Genomic DNA, 11,839 nt, shown 5'->3' on the forward strand with positions numbered 1-11,839 from the left:
AAGCCCCCAACCCCATTTCCTCCAGCAGTTGGGGGGCCTGGCGTGTGTGCAGAAGAGGTCCATTCCCTTTCAGGCTCACCTTCCTGCTGAGCAGTCTCACAAAACCTCTGAACCTGAATCTGAGGCTCTTCCTAGGTGCACTGCCACCACCATGGGGCCAAATGTCATGGGTCCTTTTGCTGTCTTCCCAGGAGACTGGAAGTTCATTGTCAAAACACACAGACACACAGACATGCCTCTGCCAGGACCCACGAGCCCTTGCTGTACCCACCCTCCTTGTTCTTCCAATCCCCGTGCCAGGCATTCACAAATTCTCAAAGCAAACTCAGCAGTATTATCCCCATTTCCGAGGCAGGGAAGCTGAGGCCCAGAGATGGGATGTGATTTGCTGCAAGAGTGCTGGGGGCGAGGCAGAATTCACCCTAGCCTGCCCGACTCCAGGCCTGTGCCCTTTCCGTGACACCGTCTTACTGGTAACAGCTGGCAGGGAGAACGCAGAACTAATCAACTGCTCTATTGATTCCCACTTCTCCATCGAGGAGATCGATCTTGCCATTAGAAAGGGGGAAGACAGACATCGCTAGTGGAAATTGGAGACCCAGCTCAGGCAGGCAGTTGGCAGTGCAGTGGATGCTGCTCCGTCTGAGCTCTGGTTGCCTGGCAGGCCGGGTATGGGTCATGGCTAGTGGGCACCAGACAGGAAAGGGTGGCCAAGGCTCTAGGACCCATAGACCATGCAGCACCTGAGAGGTGCCCTCTGGCTGGCTAGGGATGGAGGTGGGCTCTGAACACCAGTTTCCAGTTCACTGGAGTCATGGCAAGCCTTCTGGCCTCAGTCATGTTGTTCATCTGTCAGTCTCTCCATCCATCCCTCCTTCATCCTTCCATCCTTCTACCTCTCTAGTCATCTAACCTTTCCTGAGCTCCTCCTCTGAACCAAGCACTGTGTAAGATGTTAGGGTTCCGAAGGGGACCTCGGCATGCCCATCTTCTAGTCGGGGGCTGGGGACTGATTGCAATTTATCCTGTTTCATGTTTTTCTCAGTGACCCAGATGACCCACCAAGGACTGGCAAATCACTGAAGTGACAAGCTAAACCTCAGGCCACAAAATAATCCAGATGTAAATTCTCCCTAGAAGTTGTTCCTTTTCCTGTTGGGAGGCTCATCAGCTTTTGTTATTTTTCTTCCCTTAGAATGGAAGATTGATGAGGGCAGGGACCGTGGCTGTGTGTAGTTCTCCCCACTGCTCCTCCAGGGCTTGACAGGGTGCCTCACACATGGCAGAAGCCCAGTGACTATTGGGTGAATGGATAGATGGATGGATAGATGAATTGTTCGGTGGATGGGTGGGTGGATGGATGGATGGATGGATGAATCATAGGGTGGATGGATGGGTGGATGGATAGATGGATAAATGATTAGATGAATGCATGGATGGATGCATGGATAGATGGGTGGATGGCTGGATAATTGTTGGATGGATGGATGGATGGATGGATGGATGAACTGGACAGATGGATGGATGAACTGGATGGATGGATGGATGGATGGATGGATGGATGGATGGATGGATAGATGAATTGTTAGTTGGATGGGTAACTTGGATGGATGAATTGTATGTATGGATGGGTAGGTGGAAGGATAGATGAGTGGTTGGATGGGGGGGTGAATAGATGAGTGGATGGGTGAATGGATACATGTATGGGTGGATAACTGAAATTGTTGTGGCTCAGAGAGGCTCCCAGACCCAAATCTGAAAGAGTTTAGGAGCTTATCCCTTCCATACAGTTGTTTCTGCAGCTTGCATATCCCATTTTGATTTGCTTAGTTCTGGTTGAAGGGCTCTCACTGTGCAGCCAGCAGCCTACTCCATGGCTGGATGGCTCTCACGGGAGAGTGCCCACCTGGGCCAAGCCAGGACTAGGAAGCTAACTCCCACCATTAAGTTTAACCCTTCGTCAAATGAGTTAAATCATGTCATTGAAGGCAACAACCCTTCTCATCCATGTGCAAAGTTCTCATAGCCTTCATCTGTAATCCTGATTACCTTTGCATCTGGGTGGCTCTCAGCTCACTCAGAAATGTCAAGTTATTTCTTAAAGTGAGACTCCCTGAGGAGAGGAAATTCCCTAAGGAGGCAACACTTTGGATACATTTTCACTAGTTCGGAAATGATGGAGACTATCACCTCCTTTGTTCTAGACTCCATATCTCCATTAATACAGCCTGAGATCAGACATCAAGTGATCTAACATATGTGGAGGTGCTTAGTACTGTGCCTGGCACAGTGTTATGCAAGATTTTGCTGGGACTTTCCAGAACTGTTCAGACATAGACCAAACAAGATTCAAGGCCAAAACAAGCATGGATTACTATGCTGCAGGAACAACTGTCAATAAAATCAATGAAATCAAATGGGGTGACAATGTAGGGCTGCCCAGCACAGGTTCTGGTATGCATTAGAAATGAGAGGTCTCTTTCAGGGTGTGTCATACTTTAAGAATTTGGATTCCACTTAAACACCCTGATCTTTGTCCCATGAACCAGCATCATAGACTCAATCTAATGCTACCCTCGTGAAATCATGAATGGAAGACGGTCGATTCAGATGGCCCTTGCATAGACAGAGCACTTACTGCATGCTCAGAATCTCATTCAGTGCTTTGCCAAGATCATCTCTTGCTACATCTCATTATGGTGGTTGGGAAGCAGCGTTTTTTGAGCACCCACTGTGTGCTATGTACTAAGGATAGGAAGATGATGGTGAGCAGGGCAGCCCTGGTTCCTTCCCTTAGCTCAGCTGCAGTTGGCAGGAAACCTTTGCCAAGCAGTATGCAGGGGAGTTCACCTCCCATAGAGTTGGGCAGGGGGTCACTAGGGTAGGGTCCAGACTAGGGAGAAGCCAGTGAGGCACCTAACCTAAGGAGGCACTCACTCTCAAGGGTGTGCAAGTGTGCACAAGTGTGCAATTAGCACCAAAGTGTAAGCACCTTGTTACATTTTGCACTGTGAGCACTTCGCTTCTCTTACTTTAGTTCCAGGGGAATGCTGCCTAAGGAAGGAGAAACTGGGTCCCCTGAGGACAGCCCAGTGTGGGGAGTGGAGCCCTGGGAGCCAGGGGTATTGGTCTGGCTGCAGGGGAGAGGCAGAAATGAGAGGCCCAGGTGGAGAGGCAGCTCAGGGAGGCTGTGGGGCAGGGGGTCAGGGCAAACCCTTACACGATAAACAGACACAAGTCACTCAGTTGCTCAGTGGCAAAAACTATTACTCACAATAATGAAGGACCAACTGTGCCTCCCCAGGAGGGAGGGACATTTCTCGAGGGCTCTCTGATACTCCCCCCTACCTCCCAGCCCAGAACAGACAGCCCGAATGCTCCTCACAGCCTGTAAGGAGCTGTGAGGGAGGCCCAGAGCTAGTAAAGGCTGGGAGGCAGGGAAGGGGCACCCTGACTCCCCGAGGTGCAGAGGGGTTGGTCCCACAAGGCCCCTGGGGCCAGGGGAAGGGGCTCCCAATCAGGCCTTGGAAGGCTGCTCTGCAAAATGAGAGCCCGAGAGGGCAATTGCCTCTGGCACATGAAAAACTCCAGATCTATAACTTCCTGGAACATAATTAGCTGCTAACTTCAGAGATGCATTGGGGTTTGTGTAATAGGCACTGGGACAGCTCAAGAACCGCGGAAACTGGGAGAAAAATGGGGCCGTCTGGCTCGAAAATGGAATGAGACAAAAGGCTTGCAATGCGGAGCTTCCTGCAACTGCGACGCTGAGACCTGAGGAAAATCCTAATTACTATGATCGCTCCCTTCTATGGGTGCCAGGCGCTCCACCAAGTGCTTCACATTCAAGCTCTTTGAGTGTTTACATAACTCCATGGGGCAGGCATCATTATCAGAAACGACAAGCGACTGTCCAGAGCTCACAGACAGAACCGGGATTCGAACACACAACTGATTTCAGAGTTCAACTCCCATCCACTGTCTTTACCACTCCAGATAGAAACTCCATGTCCTCAAGTCACTCCCACCTCCCCAGGAGAGGGTAGGCACGAGGAACAAATGTTAGAAAATGACCTCTTCCTCTTTCCTGGAAACCCACCCAGCCCATTCTGATCAAGGGTGGCAACAAGACAGAGACGCTGAAAGCAGAGAAATGATCAGACCCGGTTCCTCCTGGGGCATCCATCCCAAGGGATGTATTAGCTGGGACAAGTTATACTCGCCTCTGTAACCAATAACTCCCAAACCTCAGTAGCTTAACACAATAGAGGTTTATTTCCCACTTGGGAAAAGGGATAAAGTCCACTGGAGTGGGGAGGGCTGAGCTCTGTTCCACATTCAGCAGTCCAGGCACCCTCCATCTGTGGCTCTGCTGTTCCCTGGGGCCTCAGAGTTCTCTGTAGAAGGGGCCACACAGATCAGCCCTAGAAGTACTTCACTTCCAGCAACATTCAGTCACATGGGCCAGACTCAGCCACATGACTACATCTGCTAGCAAGGGAGACTGGGAATGAAGGAGGAAAAGGAAATAGGCTCACGGAAGTGTCACAGAAGGGAAGCCTGTTTCACCTCCACCCCTCCCTCCATCCACCCATTATCCATTCACAATGTAATGAGATCTACTGTCTGCTGGGCACCATGCAGTGTTTTAGATAGAGCTGGGAGCAAAACAGACCGTGACCTTGACCCCATAGAGTTCAGCCTAGAGGAAAAGAGAAACATTTTTATAATCAACGAATTACAATTATTGTTAAATATTATACTCTTTTAAAGTGTAATGCATGCACTACACTTTAAAAGAATGTAATATTTAACAATAATTGTAATTTGGGCGCACAGGGGCCCATAGCAGTGTGTGGCACTGGGGCCTGAGCAAGACTGAGAAATCCAGGAAGGCTTCCCTGAAGAAGTGTCTTTTATGCAGTCGTAAAAGACATGAAGGGGTTCGTTGAGTGGGCTGTATGAAGGGTTTTCCAGGCGGAGAAGACAGTTCAGGCAAAGGCCCTTGAGGAAACTTGTTCCTGCTCCTTGTGGAGTCACTACCTATCCAGACCTGCCCAGATGTGAGTCTGCAAGAGGCCCCTCCCTGGACCCTCAGGGAGGGCTCTTGGAATGTCTGGGGCTCTCCCTGCAGCCTCCATACCTCACTCCTCCTGGCACTGCCCCCTCTCGACAGGCTTTCCCAGCTGAGTTCCCAAGAGGGCAGGACATTACCCTGGACCAGCTCCATTTCTATCTCCATCCAGACTGCAGGCCTGTGGAGCTTGAATTTAAGCCTATGTCCACCGGAGACACTCTTGGGCTATGGATCTCAGGTCACCATACCCTTCAACCCTGAAGGTTTAAATGCCCTCTGGAGAGGCTGGGCCCTGCTGACTTGCCTCAGACCAACCCCTGGCCACAGCACCCCTGGGCAGAGTGCCCCTCACCTCCCAGTACCCCAACATGGTAGGGAAGGAGATTCTTTTTTTTTTTTTTTTTTTTTTTTGAGGCAGAGTTTCGCTCTTGTTGCCCAGGCTGGAATGCAGTGGCACATCTCGGCTCACTGCAACCTCCGCCTCCCAGGTTCAAGTGATTCTCCTGCCTCAGCTTCCCGAGTAGCTGGGATTACAGATGTCTGCCACCCCACCCAGCTAATTTTTGTATTTTTTAGTAGAGACGGGGTTTCACCATGTTGGCCGGGCTGGTCTTGAACTCCTGACCTCAAGTGATCCACCTGCCTCAGCCTCCCAAAGCGCTGGGATTACAGGCGTGAGCCACCGCACCCGGGTGAGCCATGGCGCCCAGCCAGGAAAGGAGATCCTTGACTAATACTTCCATGGCCTTGGGGGCCCAGCTATCTGGCAAAGCACAGCCCTGCCATCTCCCTAGAATCCTCCACGTTGAATAGAACCACCTTGACAATCCACTTAGTGGTGGTGACATTCTAAAGGGCAGTTGCTAAGTTGCTTTCCAAGAGACCGGGCCCTGCTGACCAGAGGAGCCCAGGCTTCTCTGAGCACATGGTAAGTGCGGGAATAGCAAGGCTGGAGACAGAAACTGAGCAGAGCTGAACTGCTCTGTATCCTAGAGGGCTAAGAAGTTTGTGGTGGGGTGGGATTGAAGGAGACAAGCCCACCAGGCCGGCCACTGGGAGAGGGAGGGGAGAGCAAAGAATCCCTGGGCAGAGGAACAAGGGAGGACGAGCTTCTCTATTGTCTCTAAAAATACTCAGCAAACATTATTCACTGGTCCTTCTACTTGGGAGTCCCCGCGGAGATGCTGAATTCTGCAATCAGGTTGGCATGGGGCACAAAGCGGAGAAGCAGCCCATGGGTACAGGCGCTGGAGAATGAAGGGACGGCCACATCTGGGCCACCTGCACGATGGGAGATCCTTTCAAGGCTGCGGGTTACCCGAGTGGCAGGTTATGTTTTCCCTGTGCTGTTGGCTTGGTAGGTGCAGCACAATCTCAGGGCAAGCAGAGGTCTAGAGAGTTCATGCCCTTAGAAGCAGACCTGGACAATGATGTACAGTGAGACATCAACCAGTAAATAGCCAAGTTGTCCTGTCCGGCAGTTGGGTTAACTCTGAGGCATGCCCTGCATCTCCTGAAGCTCCCCAGCAGACTCTGCTCCAGTTGCCCATGATGGCAGCTTATCTGACAACTCTTCGTCTATCCACTCTTCCTCTTCCCTGTCTCCCTTCCCCACTCTCTGCTGGTGTTTCCTGGGATCACTTCTCAAATAGACAACTTGCTCTGAAATCCTCTCAGGTTCTGCTTGTGAAGCAGCTCAAACCAAGACAACAGGTCCAGTGCTTGGCAGGACCATGACCGGTGCACTGTCTTCCTGGTCATGCTCTGATTGGAGGATTATCCTTGGCCAGTGGTTCTCACCAGGAAAAGTGTGCTCTCCTGGGTCCCCTGCAAACCAACAAGGTGCCCGAAGATGGTGTAAAAACACAGATTTGTCCCACCTGGTTTCACCCCACTTTCCTCTCTGGTCCCAGACCTCAGGGTCTGGACATTTCTGCCAGGGAACATCTGTTCTGCAGAGCAGCCGGGACTCCCCCTGCCACCCCCCACCAAGGAGTGGTTCTAAGTTAGCTTCTCACATGGAAGAAAAGCAGCTGTCACTGAAGCCACGTCAATCTGAGCGGTAAAAGGTTTGGGCAAAAACATATTTTATTGTTCTTGCTGTCAGAAACATAAAGATTGAAGGGGCATGTGACTCGGTAATTGCTGTGGACTTTTTTTTTTCCCTTGACAATAAACATAAAACTTAAAACTGTATTAAAATCATTTGACAATTTTTATGCTCAAAGAGCCTGGAATGAATAATGGGTTTTTTTGCATCTAAAATGCACTCTCTCGTCAACCTATAAAACTGTCAGAAATAAATTCATCAAAAGCAGATTATATAATTAAAAGTCGCTATTTGTGTCTCTGCCCGGTTGGGATCAGAATTGTTTGTTTGTCTCTCTCTCCCTGTCTTTTAAAATTTTTAATTTTTTTAAAGCTCTAGAGGAGACACCCTAGAGCTAGTCTGCTTTGTCTGGGGGAGATGACAAAATGAGGATTTCCTTGGGCAAATGCATATTTCCTGCTGCAGCCAGCCCCCACTGTGTCGATGCCAGTAGAGAACAGACGCCCTCCCAGCCAGTGCAACCTCCTGGTGAGCCCAAGAGGGCAACATCCTACGCTGGGGAAGAGTTCCTTTCCCTGACCCAGTAGCAGAGAAGAGAGAGTGAGACAGAGACATTGAGTGTGCACCCATCTCCCTCTCCCATTTTCTTCTCCTTCTGAGCACTCTGGGGGGTCATGCCTCCCAGTCAACTTGCTGTTGGTTGAGGTGAGGAGACTTGTTCTTCCCAGTGAGCTGTGGGCATTGGTGGTGTGTGTCATTTGGGGGCCAAAGCAGTGAAGTGCTGGTCCTAAATCCTCCAGTACTTTCATACTCTCCAAGGCAACCGGGGAGGTGTGTTCCCAAAGGTGCCACTACAGGAATGTAGAGCCTCCTCCAGCCTGGATCACTGAGTCACTGCGTGGAGGACTTTGTCCTGGAGAGTCACCTAGACCAACAGTAAGCTTTGTGTGTTAAGCCACCGAGACCGGTTTGTAACCTCAGCATAACTGAGCCTATCCTGTCTGTTTGCAAATGTAATCGGTTTTATTGCTATTCAGGGATGGTGAGGCTAACAGATCAGAACGTGATTACCTTGAAAAGATGGTTTGTTATACTTATAGATCCCTAGAGAGAAGCCACGCCATGCCATGGAGGTGTCATATCAGGAAGCACCTGTCAGTTTGGAAGCAGAGTTGGGGGGAGGGCAGGGAAAATGTGTGTAAGAGCCCTTGTGGTGGTTTCCACAGGAAAGAGAGGGTGAGCAGGCTCAGCACTGACTAGCGTGAGTAACATCAGCAGACTCTGCGGGTAGGCGCTGTCCCCAGGGTCAGGAAGCGGGCCCTGGAGTGATTAGGGCAGGTGGATAGTGCCGCCGGAGTGTCAGAGCCCCACAAAGAAGGTGGGTGGGTAAATGGCTCTGGATTGGTTAGTCTGCCTTTCAAAGGGGCTCACTCTGGGGCCCGTTGTTTGCTGTCTCTAAGGTTTCGCTAATCCCTCCCCGGGGAAGGGCAGTCCCTCTCCCTCTAGTGGCGGCAAGTCCCCAAGCTATTTTGAAATAAAAGGTGCGGTTAGTGTTTAGTACACCGACTGAGCCAGGGGACGTTGGTAGTGTCCCCGCAGGGAAAGGGCCAAATGCTGACTCTGATGAGTCATGGGATACCCAGTGCGAGGAGAGAAGCGGCAGAGCACAGGTGGAAGCGTGGAGGTGGTGGAGGTAGGAGCTAAATTTGGGGATGGTGAAGAAAGCAGAATGCTGGAGCTTCGGGGACCCGCGGAAGAGATGGTGAGGTGCAGGGACCTGAGGCTGAGGCTGGAGTCCAGGGTCTGGCTTTGGTCTTCGTCTGAGAAGCTGTGGGACTGTGATCCCAGACTTTACCCCAGAGGGAGGAACCCTGTAAGAAGAAGTTGGCAAGAGGCTGGCATACCTAGAGGAGCACAGCATGGTTTTTTTTGTTTTTTTGTTTTTTCACGGAATCTTGGTCTGTCGCCAGGCTGGAGGGCAGTGGCACGATCTTGGCTCACTGCAACCTCCAGCTCCCTGGTTCCAGCAATTCTCCTGCCTCAGCCTCCTGAGTAGCGGGAGTATAGGCATGCGCCGCCACACCCAGCTAATTTTTGTATTTTTAGTAGAGATGGGGTTTCACCATGTTGGCCAGGATGATCTCGATCTCCTGACCTCTTGACCCACCCGCCTCGGCCTCCCAAAGTGCTGGGATTACAGGCATGAGCCACCACACCCGGCCGCACAGTGTGTTTTTAAACTTGGGTCTGCCCACCGGGAACTGCCCTTATTCCACCAAAGCACAGACACCTCCTGCAATGAGACCAGGTGCCCAGATGGACCTCCTGGCCTCCAGGACTCACTGACCAGGCCCCCTTGGGGGCAGGAAGCCCTGGGGAGAGCCTCCCAGGCCAGCCCCCAGTCAGGCCCCAGGCAGTTACCTTAATGTCTTTGAATGCTAACTCAGGGCTCTGGAGTCCCCAAATTCCCCACCGACTGGGCTTACTTGGGTAAGGAGACTGAGCTGGCCAGGCCTGGGGTCATGGAGGCATGAAAAAGGAAGGGAAACCCAGGCAAGGTGAGAAGAGACAGAAGGAGAGATGGGGAAGGAGGGAAGTGCTAAGTGATTAATATTCTGTGAGCCTTTACTGTGTGCCGGGGACTTCACTTTCACGGCCCCAGGGAATAGAGAATCTTAGCCTCATTTCACAAATGAGAAAATTGGGGCTCAGAGAAGCTCAGCAAGTGGTGGCCGCTTGTCCAACATACCACAGCCACACTAGGCTGTCTGGGTCCAAAGTCTGTGTTTGGAAAGCAAAATATTCATCTGTGGCTCCTTGGGCTAAGTGGAATGTTTGGCTCCAACTGAGCCAGAGAAGTAGGAACACACAGATTTACTCTCAACTCAGGGCAGAGGAGACAGGCCTGGCAGGCGTGGAGGAGACCCTCTCTCAATGCAGAGGCTCTCAGGAGGTGCTGCCTTCCCCTTCGAGGACGGGATGTTTCTGTAAGCCTTTCTTATCAGGCTAAAGAAGAATCCTGCTATTTCTATTTTGCCAAGCGAGGTTTTCCTGCAAAATGGATGCTGAGTGTTATCAAATGCCTTTTTATCATCCCTGGTTTTTCCCTTTTGGCCTATTAATATGATGAATTATATTAATAGAGTTCCTAAAATAGAACTGTCCTTGCCTTCCAATAATATACCCTACCTGGTCATTGTGGAATATTCATTTAGTATATTGCTAGATTCAATTTGCTAATATTTTATTTAAGATGTTTGCATCTATATTCGTAAATGAGATTAGCCTGCAGCCTTCTTTTTTTGTGCTATCTTTTGTCAGGTTTATTTAGTTTTGTAAATGAGTTGGAAGGGCTTCTAGTTCTGAAAATAGTGTGGATCAGATATCCCCAAAATCTTCCTGCCACAAACGCCTAGAAATGCCCAATACGGTATAACAAATACTTGAGCCTACAGAAAAGTAGAGAAAATTTCCAGGACCAAGAAATAAAGTAGGAACTGAAAACCAAAGAGATAAGCACATGACCTGTCACTGCAGCTGTCCAGGGAAAGGAGAGAGAGGATATTTATACCCACATAGGCAGAGGAGACAAGGCTTTGAGTGTGAGTTAGATGAAAAGCTAGACCTGACATCCCTGTGGCTTGTGTTCTCAGTGAGGGGTAGACTTGGGAAAAAACCTGTCTTTTGGTATAGGAAGAGAAGAGAGAAAATGCAGAGAACCAGAGAAACAGCATTCAAGGAGAGAATAAGAATGATCCAGAATTGATTTAAAATAGTCATAATTCACCAATAAACACACAATTCACTCGTCATTAGGGAAATGCAAATCAAAACCACAATGAAATGCTCCTTCACACCCATTATGATGGCTACTATCAAAATACAGAAACTGGCGAGGTGCAGTGGCTCCCTGTAATCCCAGCACTTTGGGTGGCCTAGAGGGGTGGATCACTTCAGGCCAGGAGTTCAAGACCAGCCTAATCAACATGGTGAAACCCCTGTCTCTACAAAAAAAAAATACAAAAATTAGCCGTGTGTGGTGGTGGGCACCTGTAGTCCCAGCTACTTGGGAGGCTGAGGCAGGAGAATTGCTTGAACCTGGGAGACAGAGGTTACAGTGAGCGGGGATCACACGACTTCACTCCAGCCTGGGTGACAGAGTGAGACTCTGTCTCAAAAAAACAAATAAAAAAAAAAATTAACAAACACTGACAAGGATACGGAGGTTTAGCTGCCATGGAAAACAGTATGCTGTTCTTCAGAAAATTAATAGAACTACCATATGATTCAGTAATCTCATTTTTGAGTACATGTCCAAAAGAACTGAAAACAGGATCTCCAAGAGATATTTGCACACTCTTTTTTTTTTTTTTTTTAATTTGAGATAGGGTCTCGCTCTGTCGTCCAGGCTGGAGTCCAGTGGTGCGATCTTGGCTACTGCAACCTCCACCTCCCGGGATTAAGTGATCCTCCTGCCTCAGCATCCCAAGTAGCTGGGATTACAGGCACGCACCACCACGCCTGGCCAAATTTTGTATTTTTGATAGATACAGGGTTTCGCCATTTTGCTCAGGCTGGTGTTGAACTCCTGGGCTCAACTGATCCGCCCGTCTCCGCCTCCCAAAGTGCTGGGATTACGGGCGTGAGCCACCGTGCCTGGCCTGCACACTCATCTTCATAGCAGCATTATTCACAAAAGTCAAGAGGTGGAA

The 11,839-nt window shown here is 50.0% G+C and overlaps 1 long non-coding RNA gene across 1 annotated transcript; it reads left to right on the top strand.

Annotated features, from left to right (window-relative positions):
• The first annotated feature begins 5,923 nt into the window (after positions 1–5,923).
• Positions 5,924–7,219, top strand: LOC129478285 (uncharacterized). Its single transcript, XR_008656377.2, has 3 exons — positions 5,924–6,005; positions 6,439–6,529; positions 6,755–7,219. It is a non-coding gene; the product is annotated as an uncharacterized lncRNA (long non-coding RNA).
• Positions 7,220–11,839: the final 4,620 nt, after the last annotated feature.

This window comes from Symphalangus syndactylus, chromosome 3, assembly GCF_028878055.3.
Source record: "Symphalangus syndactylus isolate Jambi chromosome 3, NHGRI_mSymSyn1-v2.1_pri, whole genome shotgun sequence".
Classification (NCBI taxonomy): Eukaryota; Metazoa; Chordata; class Mammalia; order Primates; family Hylobatidae; genus Symphalangus; species Symphalangus syndactylus.